Raw genomic sequence first — 24245 nt, forward strand, 5'->3', positions numbered from 1 at the left:
CTCTATGAAATTTTTCTTTTTTTTCTTAAGATTTTATTTATTTATTTGAGAGAGAGGGAGAACATGAGAGCAGGGAAGGGCGGAGGGAGAGGAATAATCAGACTCCCTGCTGAGAAGGGAGTCCAGTGTGGGGCTTGATCCCAGGACCCTGAGATCATGACCTGAGCTGAAGTCAGACGCTTAACCAGCTGAGCCAGCTAGGTGCCCCTCTGAAATATTTCAGTTCGAGTATTTTACATTTCAGCTTCAGAATGTGTTTGGTTTCTTTTTCCATCTTCTATCTCTTTACTGATATTCTGTTGTTTATTTAAAGTGTTTTCCTGATTGCGTTTTAATTTTGTCCATCATTCCCTTTAGCTTAAATAGTTGATTTAAAGTGTGTGTTTAGTAAGTCCAAAACTTGGGCTTCCTTAGGGCCAGGTTTTCATTATTTATTTAATATTTATTTTTCTGAATGGGGTTTGCCTTATTGTTCTGTTGCCTCCTTTGTAACTTCTTGTTAAAAATGGGACATTTTGAATATGTTGAAACTTTGGAAATCATAATATTATTCCTTCCCAGGGTTTCTTATGTTTATGATTGTTGTGTATTTATTTCCCTCAACAAATTTTGTGTGGTGTATTTTCTTTGTTACCTGTAGCCATTGATGCCTTTGGTTCGCTTATTGGTCAGCTAGTGATTGAGCAGATTTCCTGAAACTGCTAGAACCAAACACAAATCAACTTTCCACTCTTTGTAGATGAGGTGTGTGTGTGTGTGTGTGTGTGTGTGTGTGTGTTGGGGAGTGCTTGAAACACACAGGGTAGAAGTTTAAGACAACAGTGCCTTATCCTTCACTTCTGCTTGCTCACAATCTGCTGGTCAGCTGGAGGTATACGCTTGGGGGCTTCTCGGGTCTTTTCTCATGTGTCTGGTCCTGGGCATGCCCTCAACCTTCTAGGGTCCCTGGAATAATTGCGGAATTTTCAAAGCGTTATTTCCCAGTGCACCTCACTCCTCAATGTTCTTCTCAGGGTTTTCAGTTTGTCCATTGTTTGCGCCAATTGTTCTCCTGCCCTAGGTGGCAGTGGCTACTAGACTTACCTTTAAATGTTTGTGACGAATGGCCCCTGGTTATTATCTCCATTTAGGTAGAGATCTGAGGTAGGCCAAAGAAAGCAAGCATTTTGAGCCACTCCTTCAGGGAGCCAGCAGGCAGACTTAAGAAACAAACAAATAACCAGTCACAGTTCTTTGAAGATGCCATCTCTTCCCTGAGGTTTGGGAAGCCTGTATCCCTTGCAAACTGCCATCTTCAAGGCCACTTCCTAGCTGGGGTGCAGGGCACAGAGTCAGGGCAAGTTAAAACAGCTACCTTTTTCTTGATGAAGAGGGTGCCTTGTTGCTGGAATCCCGTGATTAATTTCCAGGGTTCTTATAAAGTTCATTCTGACAGTTTTTGGTAGTTCATCTCCTGCTGGAGTCTCCTGAAGTTCCCTTCTTTGCCATTTCCATGTCACAGAGCCCCACTGTTAATCTCTATACTATTACATATTTATATCAGAACTTCTATTTCACAATGGATGATTTCAACATATTTTCCGTTTATGATATTGTGTGCTTCTCTTGAAATACAACCTTTCTTTTTTTCTTATGGGTGAATTGTTTAAAATTCTAATGTCTATATATATTTCTTACAAATATACATATTCCTTAATAACTGCTGAATTTGGGTTACTAACATGTTTATTTTTTCATTATTAATAGATAATTGTAGCATATATTATAGAATATAAGGACACTGATTATTAACATTGCAGTATGCCTATTCTACATGGATGCAGTTTTATAGCAAGTATTCAGAATATTTTGTTATCCTTAAAGCTTTGTTTTAATGTTGTATACAATAAGTATTCGAAAATTGAGTGTGATATGTATTTTTCTTTTTTTTTGTTTTGTTTTTTTCTTTTAAATATGAGCCACCTTTATGCCTCCTCTAGGTTGCTATGATCTTTGGGATACCTGTAGAAAATTCCGAAGTTTTCAGGGCTGTTGTAACTTTTGATCATAGGGCATTTATAAATAGGCTTCTCTGAAAATAATTTGAACTACCTGTAATCAGCCTTTCTTTATTGTGAAATCTTATCCTTTGTGTTTCTGTTCATTTGCATACCATGGTTGACAAATGTACTAGCTCTGTAATTATGAGTTTTAATTTTGGTGTAATACTTTTCATTATAAAATACCCATCTTCAAACTCTGGTTAATAGGAAGCCTATGATTCTTTATATCTTACAGATATCTTTACCAGATGTGTGAGCAAAGAATTACCACCAAAAGAAGACATTAATAATGGAGAATTATTCCAAACATTAATTTTCTTGGAAAGACACATAAGACATGAGTTTGAGGATTTTGATTTGAGAAAAATCCAAGATGTGAACAAATTTGAGACTCAGTGGCTTTATGAAGAAAAAAATTACGTAGAAGACACTGCAACCCATTACAAAAATCTGGCCTGTAGAGAACATCAACAACATCATAAATTCTGTAATCATTTTCCTGTAAAGTGCAATGTTTCCATAGGAAGAAGTACATCTGAATATTACAGAAATACATCTGAATATTACAAACATGATACGGTGAGTAAGGCACTAAAAAACAAGGTAGGTTATTCAGGAAGCAAGTATAGAAACTGTTTGGACAGTACACTTGAATTAAGTTTTCATTCACATCTGACTGAACTGCAGAGATTTCAGACCCAAGAAGAAATTCATGAAAGTAACCAAGTTGAGAAGCCTACCAAAAAGACTTCAGTTTCACTTCAAAAAATTCCTTCTAGTGTCAAAACCAACATTTTTAATAGATATGGGAAGGTTCTTATGCATCCTTCATCACGGACACAACACCAGAAAACACCCAAAAGAGAAAAGCCTTACAAATGTAATGAGTGTGGGAAGGCTTTTAGCCATTGCTCAACCTTAGCTACTCATCAAAGAATTCATTCTGAGCAGAAACCTTACAAAGGTAATGAGTGTGGCAAAGCCTTTAAGAGGTTCTCAAACTTTATGAGGCATCAGAGAATCCATGCTGGAGAGAAAACATATAAATGTAATATATGTGGTAAAGATTTTGCCACACAGTCACATCTCTGGGGTCATGAGCGAATTCATACAGGAGAGAAGCCTTACAAATGTAATGAGTGTGGCAAAGCCTTTTCTGATGGTTCATATCTTGCTCAACATAAGAATTTCCATTCTGGACAGAAACCTTATAAATGTAATCAGTGTGGCAAGGATTTTGCCACGCGTTCACACCTCTGTATTCATAAGAGAATTCATACTGGAGAGAAACCATTTAGATGTAATGTATGTGGTAAGAATTTTATGATACCGTCACAGCTTTGGGGTCATGAGCGAACTCATACTGGAGAGAAGCCTTACAAATGTAGTGAGTGTGGCAAAGCCTTTTCTAGTGGTTCAAATCTTGCTCAACATAAGAGAATCCATTCTGGAGAGAAACCTTACAAATGTAATCAGTGTGGTAAGGATTTTACCACACGGTCATACCTTTGGAGTCATGAGAGAATTCATACTGGAGAGAAACCTTACAAATGTAATGAGTGTGGCAAGGCCTTTATCAGGAGTTCAAATCTTACTCAACATAAGAGAGTTCATGATGGAGAGAAACCCTATAAATGTAATGTATGTGACAAGGCCTTTAGTCAGAATGCAAGCCTTACTGTTCACCAAAGAATTCATACTGGGGAGAAACCTTATAAATGTCATGAATGTGGCAAAGCCTTTAAGCACTACTCAAGCATCAATAAGCACCATAATACACATAGAGTGAAGATACAAATATAAAGTGTGTGGTAAGACTTTTATTAAATGTTTATACCTTTGGAGTCATGAGAGAATTCATACCAGAGAGAAACCTTACAAATGTCATGAGTGTGACAAATTCTTTAAGCACTGTTCAAGCCTGAGTAGACACCAGAATATACATAGAATGAAGATATAGATGTAGAGGTTGTGGTAAGGCTTTTATTAAATGTTCTCACATTTGGAGTCATGAGGGAATGCATACTGCAAGGAAATCTCACCAAAGAATGTAGCACAGCTTTCATGCCCTGCCTCAGGATTCACCAAAGATTTCATGTCAGAGAAAACCCTACAAATACAATGATTGCTGGTACATTGCTTAAGCAGGTTTCACAATATGCTATGCATCAGAGAATTCTAATAGTATGAACTAAGTCTAATTCTTGAAGATTAATCAAATCAAATTTTACACTCTGCAGGAAAATTAAAAGTCAAAATGTTTTAAAATTCATGAAATGATGGGTGTCAAAGGAGCAGGGATATTTGTGGAACACCCTACTTATCTTCAGTTTATATGATCTTTTTATTTTCTATTTCTTGTTGACATTACTTGATTATCAACTTTAGACTTGTTGAAAATCTGTTAATGATGTTATGTCTTCCAACACAGACCTTTTGTGAATTGCCACTAGTGTCTGTGATGGTTCCTTTTGTTTTGGCCCTAATGTAAATGGTATTTTGTTTTTAATTTTTAATTCACTTGTTTATTTCTGGTATCTAGGAAGGCCGTTAACTTTTGATCATTAACCTTGTATCCTGCTGCCTTGCTATAATTTCCATATTGTGTTTTATCTACCATAATTTGGGGCATCATAAAATTGTTCAGTGCTGTGGTGACAGGTACCACTGTTTTGTTCCTGGGATAAAAAGAAAGGACTCTCTCTTACTGTACTCATATTAAGCAAATCCTGCAGTCATTAAGTCCAACTTGGTCATGGGGCAGGTTCCTATTGTATTATGTGGCAATCGGAGTATCTACAGTTTAAGATCTAAGAAGCTGGGGCGCCTGGGTGGGGCAGTCAGTTAAGCATCTGACTCTCGGTTTCAGCTCAGATCATGATCTTGGGGTCATGAGATCAAGCCCTGCGTCTGACTCCGCACTCAGTGTGGAGTCAGCTTAAGGCTCTCTCTCCCTCTGCCCCTCCCCCCTGCAGTCTCTTTCTCCCTCTAAATAAATAAATGTCTTAGAAAAAAAATCTCAGAAGCTTTATGCATAATTGGTGTTGCCATATGGAATAAATCTCTACATATAAATGGAACCTGGTCACAGACAAAATTATAATAGCATACCAGAATCTAAACTACAACGAAAGGGCGCCTGGGTGGCTCAGTTGGTGAAGCGACTGCCTTCGGCTCAGGTCATGATCCTGGAGTCCCGGGATCGAGTCCCGCATCGGGCTCCCTGCTCAGCAGGGAGTCTGCTTCTCCCTCTGACCCTCCTCCCTCTCATGTACTCTATCTCATTCTCTCTCTCAAATAAATAAATAAAATATTTAAACTACAAGGACAGCTTATGAAAAGAGCTAAATGTAGATCTAGATTACTGGAAGAACATCATCAACCACCTTTTTCCGTATATCATGTTGATTACATGATGTGATTTGTTACCACCCCCAGTAGGTTTAAGTCCCCAGTCTGCTGCTAAACAGGATATGAAGTTACTGAAATCACTCAATACTGTGCTTCATAGTCCTCTTTAGAATGGAAGTAGTAGTTTCCACCCCCAGATTTGTGATGAATAGAGTTAACTGTCTTTGCAGTACAGATTCTTAATGTTGTAGGTGTTTGTCCTTTCCTGAAGAGTTGGCCTGAGGGGGAAAAATGGTAACATGGTACCTGCCATTTCTTAGACAAACCTGATTGATTTTTCCTGTATCCCTTTTCCTCACATGGTTGATGCAGTTCCACAACTGCAGTACAGCCGGAGGTCGTCATGGGAGAGAGAATTCATAGGGACCGTAACATGATGGAAATCTTTACGATGCAGGATAATATAAATTTCACAAGCAGCAAAATTCCCCATAAACAAAATGGATCCATGACTTTCACGTATAATTGCCTTCTCTCCAGCTGTTGAGAGTTTGTTGAAAGTTCTACAGGTCACTTATTTGTGATCATGGGAGTCCATGCTGTGAAACCTCTTTCATGCCAACATGGCTGGTAGGCAATATTATATAATACAGCATAATCTACGTAATTACCTTCTGAAGGTTCTCATCTATCCCCAGCACTGTATTTTTTTTTAACATGCAGGAAACAAATGCATGGAATGATGTGATAATAGGATTGGATTCTCTTTTCAGTTATATCTAGGTTATTTGAAGACATTTAAAACAGGATACACATTGTAAATGTACTCAAGCAAAGAAATCCATCAAAAAGGTTTTTAGTGTCACAACCTGAAAGAATCCTTCCTAGTGTCAAAACCAACATTTGCATAAGGGTGGGAAAGTTTTGATCCCTTTTTTTGTTGATAACAAAATAATATAGTTCTACATATTACAAAGAAACTGCAAAAGTAATGAACTTGGAAAATCTTTAGACAGGATGAATCTTTACTAATCAGAAATTCATACAGGAGAGATCTTAAAATTATACACAGTGGGGCACTGTATTTAACCAAGTCAAACATTATTAAACATCCATTAAATACCTCAGAGTAATCTTCAAATGTAATATATATGGCAACGTTTTCATCCAAAATTCACTCCTTGTGAGATCACCACAATACTAATTTTGGAATGAAAACTTAAGAATTTTATGAGTAATGATACTCAAGCCTTAGTAAATGTTAAGTAATTCAAATATTAAAAACTTCAGAAGCCATAAGCAGGCTTAAAACTTATGAAACACCACATAATGTATACAGGAAACCTTACAAATTTAATATATTAAAAGCCTTTTTATCCAAAATGCCTTTATCTCCTCAATTCTTACTGTAGAATTCATCTTTAACACGTATGGATTTTAGAGAAACGTGGATATTAACTCATGGATATTGCCTTAAAGATTATTGAAGGTATAAATCAGACCTTTGGAAAATTGACAGTCTACCTTCACTTTCCTTAGTGTTCATATAAAGAAAACTCACGTGCCTGTCAAATGACCCTGGAAATATTGCAAAAGTATTCTTTAAATGACATCAAACTCAACAGTCTTCTAGAGAATATATACTCAAAAGAGCAGGATTATAATCCACACCTGACAGAACATTTAGAAATAGAAAAACAAAAATGCTAACATAATTTTTTATGAAAGTGTTACTCTAGATAAAAGTAAATTTAATAGGTCATTTTGTATCAAAAGGTCAATTATGAAGTGCCTAGAATTTTTCAATTAAAAATGTATTCTCTGGGTTCTGCTATGGCCCAAACAGTATTTACTTTTTCTATTGTGTGTTTTCATTTTCTCCCCAAAATGGGTTTTGTGTACCTGTCAACTTTCTCAATACAAAAATCTCCATAAAAAAACTAAAGTGAATTTGCAATTATATTTAGAAATTACTGAGAAATGAACTATGAGGTCACAAAAGTTTACCTCAAGTTGAGTTTATCAGTCACTTCAAGTGTGGAATACGTTGACAAACATAAAGAACAACTCAAATTAGATATGTACTCTAAAAAAATTTTTTTCTAAACCGTGGTGACCTAAATATCACGTCTCAACCCCCATCTCCCACACACCAGGTCCTGTGCCTATGAACAGCTCTAGATATGAACACAGGATTGAGCACATGATGAATGGGGCTAGAAATGGAAATGACATTCCGAAAAATGTTGGTCAGTAATGGTATATTTCACATTGGTTGAGTATTGCATTTCACATTTCAGTTTGCATCCTTTGCAAAGAAAGCCGCACTCCTTTCTTCAGTTGCTTACATTCTAATGCAGGAGACATTTCCTGGATCCAGCCATGGCCCCACATCACTCTCCACAGAGGACCTGGTCCCAGGCCACTCAGTACATTTTGCCTGTGGCAGGATGCACATGTCTATCTCTGAGTGAAGTTTTTTTGCATTAAGTTTTTTATTTTATTTTTATTTTATGTGAGAGAGAGGGACAGCCCAGAGCAGGAGTGGGGAAGCAGAGGGAGAAGGCGAAGCAGACTCCCCGCTGAGCAGGGAGCCTGACATGGGGCTCGATCCCAGGGCTCTAGGACCATGACCTGAGCCAAAGGCAGACACTTAATGGACTGAGCCACCCAGGCGCCCCAAGTTTTTTATTTTAATGCCAAATATAGTTAATATTCAGTGTTATACTAGTTTCAGGTATACCATTTTTTTTTAAAGATTTTTATTTATTTGACAGAGAGAGACACAGCGAGAGAGGGAACACAAGCAGAGGGAGTGGGGGAGGGAGAAGCAGGCTCCCCGCGGAGCAGGGAGCCCGATGTGGGGCTCGATCCCAGGACCCTGGGATCATGACCTGAGCCGAAGGCAGACGCTGAAAGACTGAGCCACCCAGGCGCCCTCAGGTATACCATTTAATGAGTCATCAATTGTATACATTACACAGTGCTCATCAACACAAGTGTGCTTTAAATGGCCCTCATCTGTTTCTCCCATCCCCCCACCGACTTCCCCCCTGGCAACCTTCAGGGAGTACTATGTAGTTCAAAGTCCTAAATTGGTTTATCTCTTTTTTCTTTGTTCATTTATTTTGTTTCTTAGATTCCACATATTACTGAGTCATATGCTATTTGTCTCTGACTTATTTCATTTAGCATAATACTTTCTGGATCCATTATTTTTACACACGGCAAGATTTCACTCTTATGGCTGAGTAATACTCCATTTGTGTGTGTGTGTGTGTGTGCCACAACTTCTTTATCCATTCCTCTATCAACTGATGCGTCTCTGTTCCGTAACTTGGTTATTATAAACAATGCTACAATAAACATAGGGGTGCATGTATCCTTTTGAATTAGTGTTTTTATATTCTTTGGGTAAATACCAGGTAGTTCCATTACGGGTCAGAAGGTAGTTCTTTTATTTGAGGAGACTCCAGACTGTCATCCACAGAGTGTACCAGTCTGATCTCCTGCAAACAGTGCAGGAGGGTTCCTTTTTCTCCACATCCTTGCCAACACTTGTTCCTTGTCCTCAAAACAGTTTTTCAGGAATGCCACTTTCACCTTAATTAAACGTAACCACGTTAGCTTTTAACACAAGGCGGACCACAAAACTCCAACCTTCCCTCAAACTTTTGAAACCAACTTAAATGGGCAGACAGCAGTCCTGTGACACAGGACGCGACAGAAATGGGAAGGGATGGAAAGTCAAAAACAAGTACTGGGAGCAGAGGCAACCAGGCCCCAGCCAGATCCTACCCGAGATCCTGGTTCCGTCCCCAGGATCCAGCCCCTGGTCGTAGGGGCTACCAGAAGGCCCGACCTCTCTGTCGACGCCCTACCCAGGCCCGGCCCAACGGTCGTAGCCTCGAGTCCGACGGCCCAGACAGGACCACCCCTCCGGTGCGCCCAGCGCCGGAAGCTCTGCGCCCAGTTTCCGCCTGGCTCCGCCCTACCGCCGCCCTGGCTCCAGAGATCATGTGTTTCCCTCGCATTACCGGAAATGCTTCTTCGAATCTCCGCCCCAACCCACCCACCGAATTCAGGGCGAAGGCCTGGCCAGTACGAGCTTCCCGGAGCGGCCGGAGGCGCTCCACCCAGGCTCTGCCCCAACCCCGCCCATAGGCGGCGAGCATCTCGGCCAGGCCACAATTCGCCTCCCGCCCGTTACCGGAAGCACTCCCCACAAGGTCCTTCCCAGTCCCGTCGTCCCACTTGCGCGCAGGCGCAGATTGTCGCCGACCCGGAAGCGGCTAGCCGGGAGCGAAGGTCAAATCGGCTGCCTGGGATTTTAACTTTCGCGTTTCTACGTCAGAATCTCAGTCCCCAGGCCTACAAGCCTGGGGTCTGGGGTCTCCGCGCACATTAGAGTCCCCTCACCCCCGCCTCCCACCGCGGTAAGTAGGGCGTCGCGGAGATACACACGGAACCCTGCGGGCGGCGCTGCGGCTCCGGGGGTCCCGGTGCGTTTAGGTTCACATTTTTCGGAGTCGGCCCCTGCCTGTGGTCCCCCGGGCCTCGGGCCTTCAGACGCCGCCTGCCGCGTTGTCTCCTCGCTTCGCGCCGTCCCTGGGCGCCCCTCCCGCCCGCGCCGTGGGAGTCCAGGGAGATGGGCGTGTGCGCCTCGCGCCGCAGCCTGGCCCGGCTCGGCCCGTCGAGGCGCGGAGTCTGGCCCTGGCCCTGGGATTGCGCAGACCCCGCCGCCCTCCTGAGGTGCCCCCGCGCCGTGCAGCCCCGCGTAGCGTGAGAGGACCGATGCCCAGGGACGGCACCCTCGTCCGCGCGGGCTTTGGGACGGAAGATCGCGGGGAGTCACGGAGCAGGTCCCCTCCCCCTCCCCGCGAGGATGGGGGGCCTTGGGGAAGCCGGGACCGCGGAAGGGAGGCCGGGACGGCGGCAGACGAGGGGGAGAGGGGGAGCAGGAGAAGGGGAATGGCGGAGGAGAGATCCGTGAGAGGGTCCGTGAAGAGGCGGCAAGATAGAGGACGCGGGAGGGACCTGCAATGAGGCCGTAAGAGCGGAAAGTCGCAAGCGGAGAAAAGAGAAGAGCGAAATGTGGAGGAAAGGGAGGCGCTCCAGAAGAAGGGGGACAGGACAGTCGGGGCCCTCGGTTAGCAGAGGTGGGGCCACGAGGGCGAGGTACTTGACGCAGACAGCGGGGAGAAAAGGGCTGTGGGCAGAAGATGCTGGGACTGAGGCGGTGGGGCTGACAGCGCAGAGAGACTCAGCAGTGCGAGAGCTCAGCCAGAGGGGGTGCCAGTGAGTCGGGGCGCAGGGAGCGGACCTGGGAGAGCCCAGGACACAGGTGGGGGTGGGGCGGAGAGCGAGGCCGGCATTGATGGAGCTCGGAGCAGTCGGAAAGCCTGGGCAGAAGGAGTAAGGGAAGGTGAAATAGGTCTCAGGAGTGCCCCCGGAAAGTGTAGGTGCAGGGAAAGGAAGAGAGAAAAGGGGAGAAAGCAAGACTGGAGACGGGAATCACAGGAAAGGAGAAACAGTAGAGTGAATCAGGAAAGAGAAAGACACGAACAGATGGATAGACAGAAATCCTTCGGAGGGAGAAAAAGGGAACCCAGATCTGGGTGAGTGGTGGTTAATGGGACATGGGTGATTCAGTTGTGATAGAGTGACCTGTGTCTCCATAATGTATTTAACTTTAAATTTGCTTGTTTGAATTGAACAGATGAGAAAGAGAATTACTGTTTATAAGACTCGTGCATTTTATAATTATTTGCATCATAAGATAGCTTTTTAAAAAATTAAACGTAGAATTAACATATGATCCACCAAATTTACTCCTGTGTATATTCACAAAGAACTTGAAAACAGGGACCAGAACAAGTATTTGTACTCTTATGTTCACAGCATTTCTCACAATAGTGTAAAGATACAAAGAGCTCTTCTATGCAGAACACTGAAAATTTGTCTGTACTCTGCAGTTGTGCTTGAATTTGACTCTTAACCCTCAGACTTTGGTCTACCATTCCATTCCCTTTGTCAGAGACAGTAATGTCCTCCAATGTTCTAAATCTACTGGGTGATTGACTCTCTTCATCTGATCAGCAACATGTTGAACAGTGACCACTCCTTCCTTTGAAGACATTTTTTTTAATGGCTTTCTGGACATTACAGTATCGACAAATCTTACCTCTCGTGTGTGTGTGTGTGTTTCAGTTTTCTTCTCCCCACCTTGTTAACTTCCGTTTCCTCTGCATATTTTTCCTCAACCCTCTCTGATTGGAGGAGTACCCCATTGCCTAGTCTTGGACCTCTCTTCTCTGTCTACACCTGGTGACTTTCCATATCACCGTGTCTCAGGGTTTAAACACCCCGAGGTCTCCTAGGTTCACACTCCATCTCAGACCCCTGCCCTAGACGCCACATTGTGTTCTAAGCTGTCTCTTCTGCCTCTCTGCTGGGACATGTAACGGGCATCTCCACCTTACAGTTTCCAAACATGACCTCCTGAACTCCCCCGACTGTGTTCCCTCCCGTCCTCCACCTCCCAGTTAAGAGCAGTGCCATCCTTCCTGGGGCGTAGGTAACCATCTTGGCATGTTTTCAAAATACACAGCCTATTGTTTGTGTGTGTTTTCACTTATGATAGAATTAAAGAAAAAGACTTTAATCTGGGTGAAAGACTACAGGGCTTCCAGAATTCACTTGAGATGGAGGAGAACATCGTCTGAAGACCATGGCTGGACATTCCTGATCTACTTCTGTGACCTGATCCCCTGCTTGTCTCCTCCTCCCTCCCTGGGATTGAGGCGCACAGATGCCTTTGCTGTTCTTGAGGCCAGGGTCAGCACTGCCCCAGGGCTTTCCCAAGGGTGGTCCCTCTGTCTAGAATTCTCTGACTTCAAATGCAGGTGGTGAACTTCCTTCCCCAGGTGTTTGTTGTGAGATCACCTTCTCATGGGGCCATCTCTGACACTGCCATGTCCCATTCTAGCTTCCCTCCAACCCCCCATTCTGACCTGTGATGCCTGCTCTGCATGGGTCTCTCTGCTCCTTTCTCTTCCACTGTTTGCATGCAGGGGACAGGGCCCTAGGAGGGAGCAGAGCCGCAGGTGGGTGGGGTGCTAGGCTGGTCTCCTCTGGTGTTCCACCCTGACTTCCCATGGGATTGTGAGGCATTTTGCACATTCCTCATGTGCCCAGTCCCCAGAGATTTCTCTTCTTGTGTTTGGGCATAATGGGGCCCAGCCTCAGTATCCAGCATCAAGCACTAGGGCTCTGGCTCATCCAGTGATGAGAACTAAAAGCAGCCCCTGATCTAGAGAGAGGCGAGGGGGGTTGTTCTCTACATGGGGTGTCATCGGGGCGGGTCTGTGGCTTTAACGGGAGGGTTAATGCAGCCCAGATTCCCCACTGCTGCAGCTCATGTGTGTGCTTCACCAGGAGGGGAGTGAGTTCTGCGGGAAGAGGTCACAACACTCACTTGCTGGTCTCCATGTAGCAGTACGGTGTCCCTGAATCCCTCCTGTGGCGGTGGGCAGCAGAGGGGAGGATCTTCCTGTGTGTGTGTTTGTGCAACAGGAAGGCGTATGTTGACCAAGTTCTAAACAGCATATATTTGACACTCAGGATTGACGTCTCAAGACCCATCTAGCCTGGCAGAGAAGCCCAGGGGAGGGAGAGGAGGAAAGCCCAGAGAGTCAGGAATGACTCATTCTCAGGTAAAGTCATATCTCAGTTCCTTGTTCTGTCGTCTGTGTCCTCACCTCCAGGTGGCCGTGCTCGCCACACTCTGGTGTCCCTCCTGACATGTTTGCTCATGCTCACGCCAGGACCTGCCCTCAGCCCCTCGATCTGCATGCAGATTCCAGCTCATACACTTCCATGTATCTATTTAATGGAGATCAAAAGTACTTGTTACTAGTTTTAGAAAAATCTTGCAGGGGGTGCATGGCTTGTTTGGGGGGTAGATCATGGGACTCTTGATCTGGAAGTCATGAGTTTGAGCCCCACGTTGGTAGTAGAGATTACTTTAAAAAAAAAATTGTGTTTAGGGGCGTCTGCCTGTGGCTCAGGTCATGATCCTGGAGTCCCAGGATCGAGCCCCGCATTGGGTTCCCTGCTCAGCGGGGAGTCTGCTTCTCCCTCTGCCCCTCACCCTGCTCATGTTCTCTCTCACTCTCTGTCTCTTTCTCAAAGAAATAAAATATTTTTTTAAAAAATTGTGTTTACAGGGTTGTTTTTGTAAGCAGACTAAATAGAATAACATTGACAGTTTTATTTACATCTAATACAATTTGCACGTGTTCTTGTACCAGAAATGCACATGAGTAAAAAATGATAGATAATAAAGATTTATGTAAAAATAGATGTCATTTAAGGACGGCTGGGTGGCTCAGTCGGTTAAGCATCTGCCTTCGGCTCAGGTCATGATCCCAGAGTCCTGGGATCGAGTCCCACATCGGGCTCCCTGCTCAGCGGGAGGCCTGCTTCTCCCTCTCCCACTCCCCCTGCTTGTGTTCCCTCTCTTCACTGTGTCTCTCTCTATCAAATAAATAAATAAAATCTTAAAAAAAAAAAAGATGTCATTTAGAAAGTCGTATTTTGATTTCAGTTGTTTTCAGTGTATGTGTTTTCTGTCCACATGTGTGTGTGAACATTAGCCCATGGTGTGTAAAAAAGACATCATCCTTTCATAAATAACTTTTATTTATTTTAACGTTGGAAGTATGTCTGACATATTTTCCATGGCCTTAAATTTATTTCTACACCATCATGGAAATGAGATAATAGCAGTAGGAATATGGTGTAAGTGCATGTGTGTGTGCATGCGTATATATTGACCTTTTATCCAGGCTTATGTTTCAGCCTTGAACTTGTTTCAGGTTTTCTTCATTAGCAAACCCTCTGTCAACAGACGTTCATTGTTGCATGCATTACTTCACTGTGTGGCATTATGAGTTCCATCCTAAAGCCTGACCACTTGGTTCAGGTGCACGCTCTGCCGTTTGTATCTGTTTGACCAGAGGCATGTTCATTAGAGTGTGTGTGACAGAGTTGGGTCCTGTGTAAGATGGGAACAAATACTAATTTAATTGGATGCAATGTCCTTCTACAGGTTAACACTTGTAAAGCATTAGAGTAATGCTTACCATATGGGAAGTGTTCAGAACTTCAGATGGCTTTATTATTATGAGATTCCCATTTTGCAGTTTACACCTTTCATTAACACTACTATAGACTTTATCAACCCTGAAGACACTACTCATGCTGTAGCTCGTGTGGAAATTTGCTGTCATTTGGTGTGTACAACATACTACCTAGAACTTGCATGTAGTTTACCATTTGTCGATGTTTTTGCATTTGTGTATTTTACCTGGCACAATATTGTAAAGTCCTCAGTTGAGCTGAAGGAAATCCTGTGATGGAAAAGTGTAACAAATCCAAATCGGGTATATGACTTGCTCAGAATGATCTTTTGTGGACCTACGGAAGCCCTCATTTCTGTTTGACCCTTCCACCTCTCTCCTCCTCTCATTTTTATGAAGTAAGTAGTTCCCTAATGGCCTCTTGGTGAAATGTGCTTTCATTTCAGGAACTGTTGACCTTCAGGGATGTGGCCATAGAATTCTCTCAGGAGGAGTGGGAGTGCCTGGACCCTGCTCAGAGGGCCTTGTACAGGGACGTGATGGTGGAGAACTACAGGAACCTGGTCTTCCTGGGTGAGGATTAGTTTCCCTACGGAGGTTGGGTACTGCTCTGGTGTGTCTTTGTGTTTTTCTTGGGGATTTCTTGGGAGCCCCTTCTCTGCTTGACTGAAATTGAATCAGCCCCTGCTGATTCAGAAATGAAAAGCTTCACAATGTGGTATCTGGATTTTAAACGCAGATGATCATGCAGGTAGTGGTGGTGCTAGAAGGAACAAGACCTTATGTCAAAACTAAAATACCACATTCCCTGGTTTTACACCTGTAATTTTGACTTGGTCGTTCTGGGAAGAGAGCTGGATATCTGTCAAACATTTAAGCATTAGGAAGAAGAATGTCATTGAACAAATTTGTGAAATGCTATTCTAGACGCGCCTGTAATGAATGTCCTTGGTCTCAGCTGACAAAGGACTGGGAAAACCCCAGGACATCATCTGCTGTTTTCCATATCAGCAGGAATCTCTTTCTGAGCTGAATATTATCTCCACTGTGCAGAGTGCTTGCTCTGAAATGCTAAGAGTGGGGTAAAACTAGCAACAAAACCCTGGTGGGTGGGAAGGTGTCAAAGATGTGAACATGAATAGGGATAGATGGCAGAAAGTGACTTCCTGAAATGTCATTTGGACCATTCCCTCTGCATAGGAGAGGTGGTTGGAAAAGAAGAGTTGATTTCTCATGGACTCTCACAGGAACTCATTGTTCTCCCTCTCCTTCACTCTCTTCTTTGTATGTGTATGTTTCTGTGCCCTCCTCGGTGGTTCTGCTGCTCTTGTCAGCAACAAGGGCAGTCTTTAACATGACCCAGACACGCAGTTCTCTGCCCCCCCCAGGGCCCTTTACTGGTTCAACCTTGGGGAGCACATGAAGGGCTCTTTGTAAGGGGTATTCTTCCTTCCTTAGCCTCTCCTTCCCTACTCCGTCCACACAGATCTGATCTGAGGCTCCCCTTCGTCCTGACTGCAGGCCTTCTCCAGCTTGCATCCCATTCCATGTGCTGAGTGACCTGTCATGGTGGGAACCTCGGCTGCTCTTTTGCATCTGGGACTCCAGGCAGGAGCATGGGCTGTGTCAAGCCCTCTGCCTGATCCGTGCCTCTACCATATCCTCATTTCCACTTTCGCCCTTCAGGGGCATGAGTACTGGGAATAGAAGGGTGTTTTGAGATTGCTTTCAGCAGTGCTGTATAGAGAGAGGGCGGGGAAAACCTTTGATTCCCAGTCCTTCAAGGGGACTGTATCTCAGGATTTGGGCCCTCAGCCTGGAGTCTGTAGGCCGACCTTAGGTCCTGTTTGAACACCCCACAAAATCAGACTCCCTTCCTTAATTTCCTGTCTTTGTCTCCCTCTTGCAGCTCCTCCTTAGTCTGGGAGTGTGGGAAACCCTTGGCTGTCCCTGATTTCCTGGTCTCCTAACTTTGTATGGTGTTGCCTGTGAAATTTTCTTGGTTCTGAAATACAGTTCCTCAGCGTCTGAAATTTTATCCTCATATTTTGGTCAACTGGGCACCTTGTGGTGAACTCTCCCAGGAGAATTTTACTGGGTAAAAGAACATTCTGGATGGAGAGTACATATATTTAGATGTCAGAGCATCACCCTGCTAAGTAGAGACGTGGGCCCTGAAGCACCTGAGTAGTGTGGTCAGCATGTTCCAGGATGCTGACAGTGAGTGTGGCACGAGAGCCTGGCTGATGGCTCCAGTTGTCCTTCCGGTTTTTGGCGTGTCACCAAAGTGTGTCTTGAGGACACTGTGGCAATGTTGATGGAGTACACTAAGGAGTATACTTGATTATGCATGAACAAGTACAGAAATTTTTTTTAACATAATTGTGCTCTTTTTTTTTTTTTTTAAAGATTTTATTTATTTGAGAGAGAAAGATCCCGAATGGGGGGGCGGGCGGGTGGAGTGGAGGGAGAAGCAGACTCCCCACTGAGCAGGGAGCCCAACGCAGGACTCGATCCCAGGACTCTGGGATCATGACCCAAGCCAAAGGCAGATGCTTAACCGACTGATCCACCCAGGCACCCTTTTTTTTTTTTAAAGTCTTTTATTTATTTATTTACCAGAGAGAGGAGAGAGGGAGAGAAAAGCAGGCTCCCCACTGAGCAAGGAGCCCTACTCGGGACTTGATCCCAAGGCCCTGGGATCATGACCTGAACCAAAGGCAGAGGCTTAACCAACTGAGCCACCCAGGCCCCGTGAACAAGTACAGGAATTTATTCTAGGGAGAAAATTGTCTGCCTTCATAACCTTATCTGTGAGGCTGTTGTCCAAACTATTGTTCATGCAACAGTGTTCATTCCATGTGTGTGCTGTATTCCTTCTTCAACAAATAAGATTTGATTTATTGTGTTGAGGGAACTTATGAGTTCATGGTGCCTACCTTATTGAACTCTACCACATTTCTGTATTTGAAAATGTTTGTACTTTGATCTGCAGGGTATTGTAAACCTGTTATTTTTGTATTTAATCATTGGTTATGTATTTGATGACACTTCTCGGTGTTCTTTATTTTATACCCTTTTTTTGTGGGACTGTCTGATCAAAGAATGAATGTTGGTTCATATATTTTATAAGATTTCCTTCCTGGGGCGCCTGGGTGGCTCAGTCGTTAAGCGTCTGCCTTCGGCTCAGGTCATGGTCCCAGGGTCCTGGGATCAAGCCCCACATCGGGCTCCCAGCTCTGCAGGAAGCCTGCTTCTCCTTCTCCCACTCCCCCTGCTTGTGTTCCCTCTCTCACTATGTCTCTATCTGTCACATAAATAAATAAATAAATAAAATCTTAAAAAAAAAAAAAAAAGATTTCCTTCCTGAATGTTAAGGGTTGTAGATGATCAGCTGTTTTCCCAAAACCTATATAACTTCCAGAATAGAGAAAATATATTCATAGTTAAATTTTTCCATGAGTGTTGCTTGACTTTATAATTGGTTATTAAGAAACACTTTTCGCGTGCCTGGGTGGCTCAGTTGGTTAAGCGACTGCCTTCGGCTCAGGTCATGATCCTGGAGTCCCGGGATCGAGTCCCACATCAGGCTCCCTGCTCAGGAGGGAGTCTGCTTCTCCCTCTGACCCTCTTCCCTCTCGTGCTCTCTAGCTCTCATTCTCTCTCTCTCTCAAATAAATAAATAAATAAATAAATAAATAAATAAATCTTTTTAAAAAAATTAAAAGAAAAGAAACACTTTTCTTGGAGTGCCTGGTTGGCTCATTCGGAAGATCATGTGACTCTTGATCAGGGTCATGAGTTCTAGCTCTGTTTTGGGTATAGAGATTGCTAAAAAAAATAAACTTAAAATACTTTTCTCATTTGAATGAATTGGGATTTTTTAAATTGGGAAACTTGGATATCTTGAGAATATACTTTTGTTTTGAAGTGACTGTGTTCCTCCCAGAATTAGAGGTGATTCATCCATAATTAGTTACATAAGATATCTTCATTTCTCTGTGGTATATTTTAATTTGTCTAAACATATCTTGTTGGGTTTTATATGAGTTTTATAGACTTTTATTTTGGTTCAAGTGTTTTAAGAAATCATTTCCCTATCTAGATTTGCCATGAAACTCTTCGCATACTAAACTAATACTTAAATATCTAATTTTATTTTATAGATAAATCCCAATTTCTTGCACTTCGTGTACCTCATCACTGTTACTCATGATACAGTTTTCCACAAAATTTTGTAAGGTCCTGGAAATCCCATTTTTCAGCTAACTCATGATGATTGTTTTGTTTTCCATCTTTTATTTAAGCTGAACTCTAATTAGTGTTCACATTGTGCTTGTTGTCCCATAGCTCAGTGTTCTATTGTTCTCTGGCCATTTTTGTTTCTTACATTTTTGGGTTACCCCTGCACAGCCACCTGCTGCATGAATCCCCTGGCACTGGCAAATACTGTTTTTGCCCTAACTGCTGCTGATAATACTGCCTTCATTAGAAGTTATTCCTTGTGGTTTCAATGCAGTGACTCAAGGCTACCTATAGTCTCCTGATAATCTTCGTGAATTCAGGACTTAATAATTTTGGGCATGTGCACAGTAATTTTTCTTCATGATAATTATATGTTTACTAATATAGTAAAAGCCTCCCTCCCCTCATTTCTGTTTCACGTGCGGAATTATGTTGAGAGATCCATGATAGAATTTCAGGTAATGAGAGGAAGCCAGCCTAAGAAAAACTATTACTTTTACCTAATATAATCAGACTTAGTTCCAAATTTAACATACTAAAATTGGAAAATATTTATTTTTAGATCTATTGCAAAATAAATCACTTAGATTGTTAGCTAGTTTAAAAAGAACACTTTAGGGGTGCCTTTGTGGCTCAGTCCATTAGGCGTCTGCCTTCAGCTCCAGTCATAATCTAGCCCCATGTTGGGCTCCCTGCTTAGCAGGGAGCCTGCTTCTCCCTCTCCCTCTGCCTCTCTCCTTGCTCGTCCTCTTTCTCTCAAATAAATAAATAAAATCTTTTTAAAAAAATAAAAGGAACGCTTTATTAGAGTAGAATTCACATAACATGAAACCAACCATTTAAAGTGAATAGTTCATTGGCATTTCACTGCATTTAGCAATTGTTCAACTACTACCTCTGTCTGGTTGTTTATTTCCAACCCTCCAATTTACTGTTTTTTACCCATTAAGCAGTTTCTCCACATTTTCCTCTGTTCCCAGTCCCTGGAAACTACCAGCCTATGTTTTGTCTCTGTTTATGTATTCTGCAGAATTTTTCTTTTTCAATATTGTCTGGACTCTTAGGGGCCCTTTGCAGTTCCGTATTTATTGGATCATGTTTTTCCATTTCTACCATAATGGTTTTTGGAATTTTGATAGTGTCTGTATAGAATCTCCAGACCACTTTGGTCAATATGACATTTTTCAATTCAGGTATTTTACATTGCATTTAAAAATATGCAATCTTCCAATCCATTGTATGCTCTGTTTTTTCCCTTTATGTAAACATGTTTAATTTCTCTCAGCAGCATTTTACAATTCTCAGCTTTACAGGCCTTTCACCTCCTTGGTTAAATTTATTTCACGGCATTTTATTCTTTGGATGGTACATTATACATAGTATCATTTCTAAAATTTCCTTTTCCGGTTGTTCAGTATATTGTATAAAGCACAACTGAGTATCCTGCAACTTTCTTGACATCACTTATAACATTATAAGATTTTGTATGTGTGTGTTTACCTCTTTCAGGGGATATTTCATGGAATTCTCTATATGTAAATCTATGACATCTTCACACAGAGATAATTCTCCTTTTTCCCTCCAATATCTGGGCTTTTTTTTTTCTTGTTTTATTGTTCTGGTTAGAATTTGCAGAATAGTGTTAGATACCATCAATGAAAATGGATGTCCATGTCTTATTTCTTATCTCAGGAGGAAATCTTTACTGTTTCAGCTAGGATATTAGCTATAGGTTTTCGTAAATCTTTTAAGAGGTTGAGTAAAGTCCCTTCTCTTCTGAGTATGCTGAGTGTTTTTGTCATAAGAGTTTTAGAATTTTTCAGATATTCTGCATACAATGAGATCATTATGTAGGTTTTTTTCTGTTTGTCTTACTGTTGATATGGATTATTATGTTTATGGGCGTTTATAGGTTGAAACTTCCATTGTTGAATTCTTGGAACAAGTCCCTCTTATTTATGTTGTGTAAGTTTTTTTCTTTTCTCTCTCTTTTTTTTAAGATTTTATATATTTGAGAGAGACAGAGCATGGGGGGAGGGACAAAGGAAGAGGGAGAAGCAGATTCCCTGGTGAGCAGGGAGCCCAACATGGACTCAAGACCACTACCCAAGCCAAAGGCACACACTCAGCCCACTGAGCCATCCAGGTGTCCCTTTGTTGTATAATTTTAATAAAACTTTCTATTCAGTTGGCTGGTGTTTTGATGAAGACTTTTACATCTGTATTAATGAGGAATATTATTCTGTAGTTTTCTTTTCTTGTGATGTCTTTGTCTGGTTTGGTATCGGAATAATGTTGGCCTCAGAGGCACCAAGGGGGTGCAGTCGGTTAAGGGTCCAACTTGGTTTCAGCTCAGGTCCTGATCTCAGGGTCATGAGATCAAGCACCCTGTCGGGCTCTCACGCTCAGCGTGGAGTCTGCTTAAGACTCTCCGTGCCTCTCCCTCTGCTCTTCCCCTCCAGCACTCACTCACTTTCTCTCTCTAAAATAAATAATCTTTGGGGGCAATAAGATTAATGTTGGCCTCTGAGAATAAAGTAAGAAGTGTTCCATCTTTTATTTCTTATAGTGCTGTTTTACTTACAAGGAACTTTCTCACCTTTTGTTTCTCTTGGAAGCCTTAAGTTCTCCCATATGCTCAAAGGACGGTGTTTCTGGGGATAGAATTGATAACAGATTTTTGTTTTGTTTGTTTTTTCATTTGTCAACACTTTAAGTACGTTATGCCATTGTCTCTGGACTTCATGATTTGGCTGAAAAATCAGCTCTGCAAGTTATTGTGCGTCCTTTGTATATCATGCTTCTCCCTTCCTGCTTTCAAAGTTCTCTTTTTTACCTTTGTCTTTCCACATATTGATTATGATTTGTTGCAGTGTGCGTCTCTGTTGCAGTTTTTCTTAATTGCATGTTCACTGAGTTCTTAGATTTGTAGAGTCTTGTCTTTAACATTTAAGAAATTATTTACCATATTTCTTCAATAATCCTGGCTCCTTCTCTTTCTCCTTTCTTCTTGGGACTCCCATTGTTCATATGTTGGCCCACATGATGTTGTCCTGCAGCACCATTAGACTCTATTCGCTTATACTCAGTCTTTTTCTTTGTGCTCCTCATACAGGGTAATCTCAACTGATCTCCCTGCCAGTTAGCTGAATCTTACTTCTACCTCATTAGACCTGATATTGAACCTCTCTATGATATTTTTCAATTCAGGTATTTTACATTTCAGCTTCAGAATATATGTTCAGTTTCTTCTTCCACCTTCTATCTCTTTATTGATATTTTCTGTTTATTGATACAGTGTTTTTCTGATTGCTCTTTAATTCTTTGTCCATCATTCCCTTTAGCTTAAACAGTTAATTTAAAGTGTGTGTTTAGTAAGTCCAAAGTTTGGGCTTCCTTAGGGCCAAGTTTTGTCATTTATTAAATATTTTTCTGTATGGGTCCTGCTTTATTGTTGTGTTGCCTCCTTTGTAACTTCATGTTTAAAATGAGACATTTTGAATATGTTGAAACTTTGGAAATCATAATATTCTCCCTTCCGAGGGTGGTGGATTTTTTTATGTCTCTTGTGATTGTTGTTGTGTGTGTGTTTGTTTGTTTCCCTCAACAAATTTTGTGTGGTGTATTTTCTTTTTTACGTGTAGCCATTGATGCCTTTGGTTCGCTTATTGGTCAGCTAGTGATTCAACAGATTTCTTGAAACTGCTGAAACCAAACACAAAACAAATCAACTTTCCACTCTTTGTAGATGAGTTGTGTGTGTGTGTGTGTGTGTGTGTGTGTGTGTGTGTGTGTGTGTGTGTGTATGTGTGTGTGTGTGTGTGTGTGTGTGTGTGTGTTGGGGAGTGCATGAAACATACAGGGTAGAAGTTTAAGACAACAGTGCCTTAGTGTCTTATCCTTCACTTCTGCTTGCTCACAATCTGCTGGTCAGCAGGAACGCTTGGGGGCTTCTCAGGTCTTTTCTCATGTGTCTGGTCCTGGGCATGCCCGCAACCTTCTAGGGTCCCTAAAATGTGTGGGGAATTTTCAAAGCCTTACTCCCCAGTGCACCTCACTCCCCAGTGTTTTCCTCAGGGTTTTCAGTTTGCACATTGTTTGCCCCAGTTGTTCTCCTGCCCTAGGTGGCAGTGGCTACTAGACTTACCTTTAAATGTTTGTGACGAATGGCCCCTGGTTATTATCTCCATTTAGGTAGAGATCTGAGGTAGGCCAAAGAAAGCAAGCATTTTGAGCCACTCCTTCAGGGAGCCAGCAGGCAGACTTAAGAAACAAACAAATAACCAGTCACAGTTCTTTGAAGATGCCATCTCTTCCCTGAGGTTTGGGAAGCCTGTATCCCTTGCAGACTGCCATCTTCAAGGCCACTTCCTAGCTGGGGTGCAGGGCACAGAGTCAGGGCAAGTTAAAACAGCTACCTTTTTCTTGATGAAGAGGGTGCCTTGTTGCTGGAATCCCGTGATTAATTTCCAGGGTTCTTATAAAGTTCATTCTGACAGTTTTTGGTAGTTCATCTCCTGCTGGAGTCTCCTGAAGTTCCCTTCTTTGCCATTTCCATGTCACAGAGCCCCACTGTTAATCTCTATACTATTACATATTTATCAGAACTTCTATTTCACAATGGATGATTTCAACATATTTTCCGTTTATGATATTGTGTGCTTCTCTTGAAATACAACTTCTTTCTTTTTCTCTTATGGGTGAGCTCTTTAGAATTCTGAAGTCTATATACATTTTTTAATAAATGACCGTATTTATTATTTCTGGATTCGCCTTGGGTTACTAACATGTTTATTATTTTTCATTATGATTGACACATAATTAATTTCTACATATATTATGGTATATAATCACAATTCACTGATTATTACATTGCAGTATGCCTCTTTTGCCTGGGTATATTTTTGGAAGAAGTATTCAGAAGAATATTTTATTATCCTTGAATGTTATTTTAATATTGTAGACAACAAGTATTCAGGAATTGACCTTTTTTTTTTTTTAAAGATTTTATTTATTTGAGAGAGAGATTGCAGAGCAAGAGAGAGCATGAGCAGGGGGAGGTGTAGAGGGAGAAGGAGAAGCAGGCTTTCCACTGAGCAGGGAGCCCAGTGCGGGCACTCGATCCCCAGGACCCTGGGATCATGACCTGAGCCAAAGGCAGACGCTTAACCGACTGAGCCACCCAGTCGCCCCTCAAGAATTGACTTTAATATATATATATATTTTTTTTCAAGTATGATTCACCTCTATCCCTCCTATGAGGTTTTTAGGTTTTGGGGTGCCTATGGAAAATTCCTGTCTTTCAGGGCACTGGAACTTTTGATCACAGAGCATTTAAATAGGCTTACCTGAAAATAATTTGAACTACATGTAATCACTCTTTCATTACTGAGGAATCTTATGTTTTTTTGTGTTTCTAAACATTTGCACACCATGGTTGAGAAGCTTGATAACTCTGTTAATT

General features: G+C 42.2%; 1 pseudogene; it reads left to right on the forward strand.

Moving 5' to 3' along the window:
- Positions 1-24245, forward strand: part of LOC113935851 — a 47808-nt pseudogene that overhangs the window by 16352 nt on the left and 7211 nt on the right.

Source organism: Zalophus californianus, chromosome 17 (assembly GCF_009762305.2).
Source record: "Zalophus californianus isolate mZalCal1 chromosome 17, mZalCal1.pri.v2, whole genome shotgun sequence".
Classification (NCBI taxonomy): Eukaryota; Metazoa; Chordata; class Mammalia; order Carnivora; family Otariidae; genus Zalophus; species Zalophus californianus.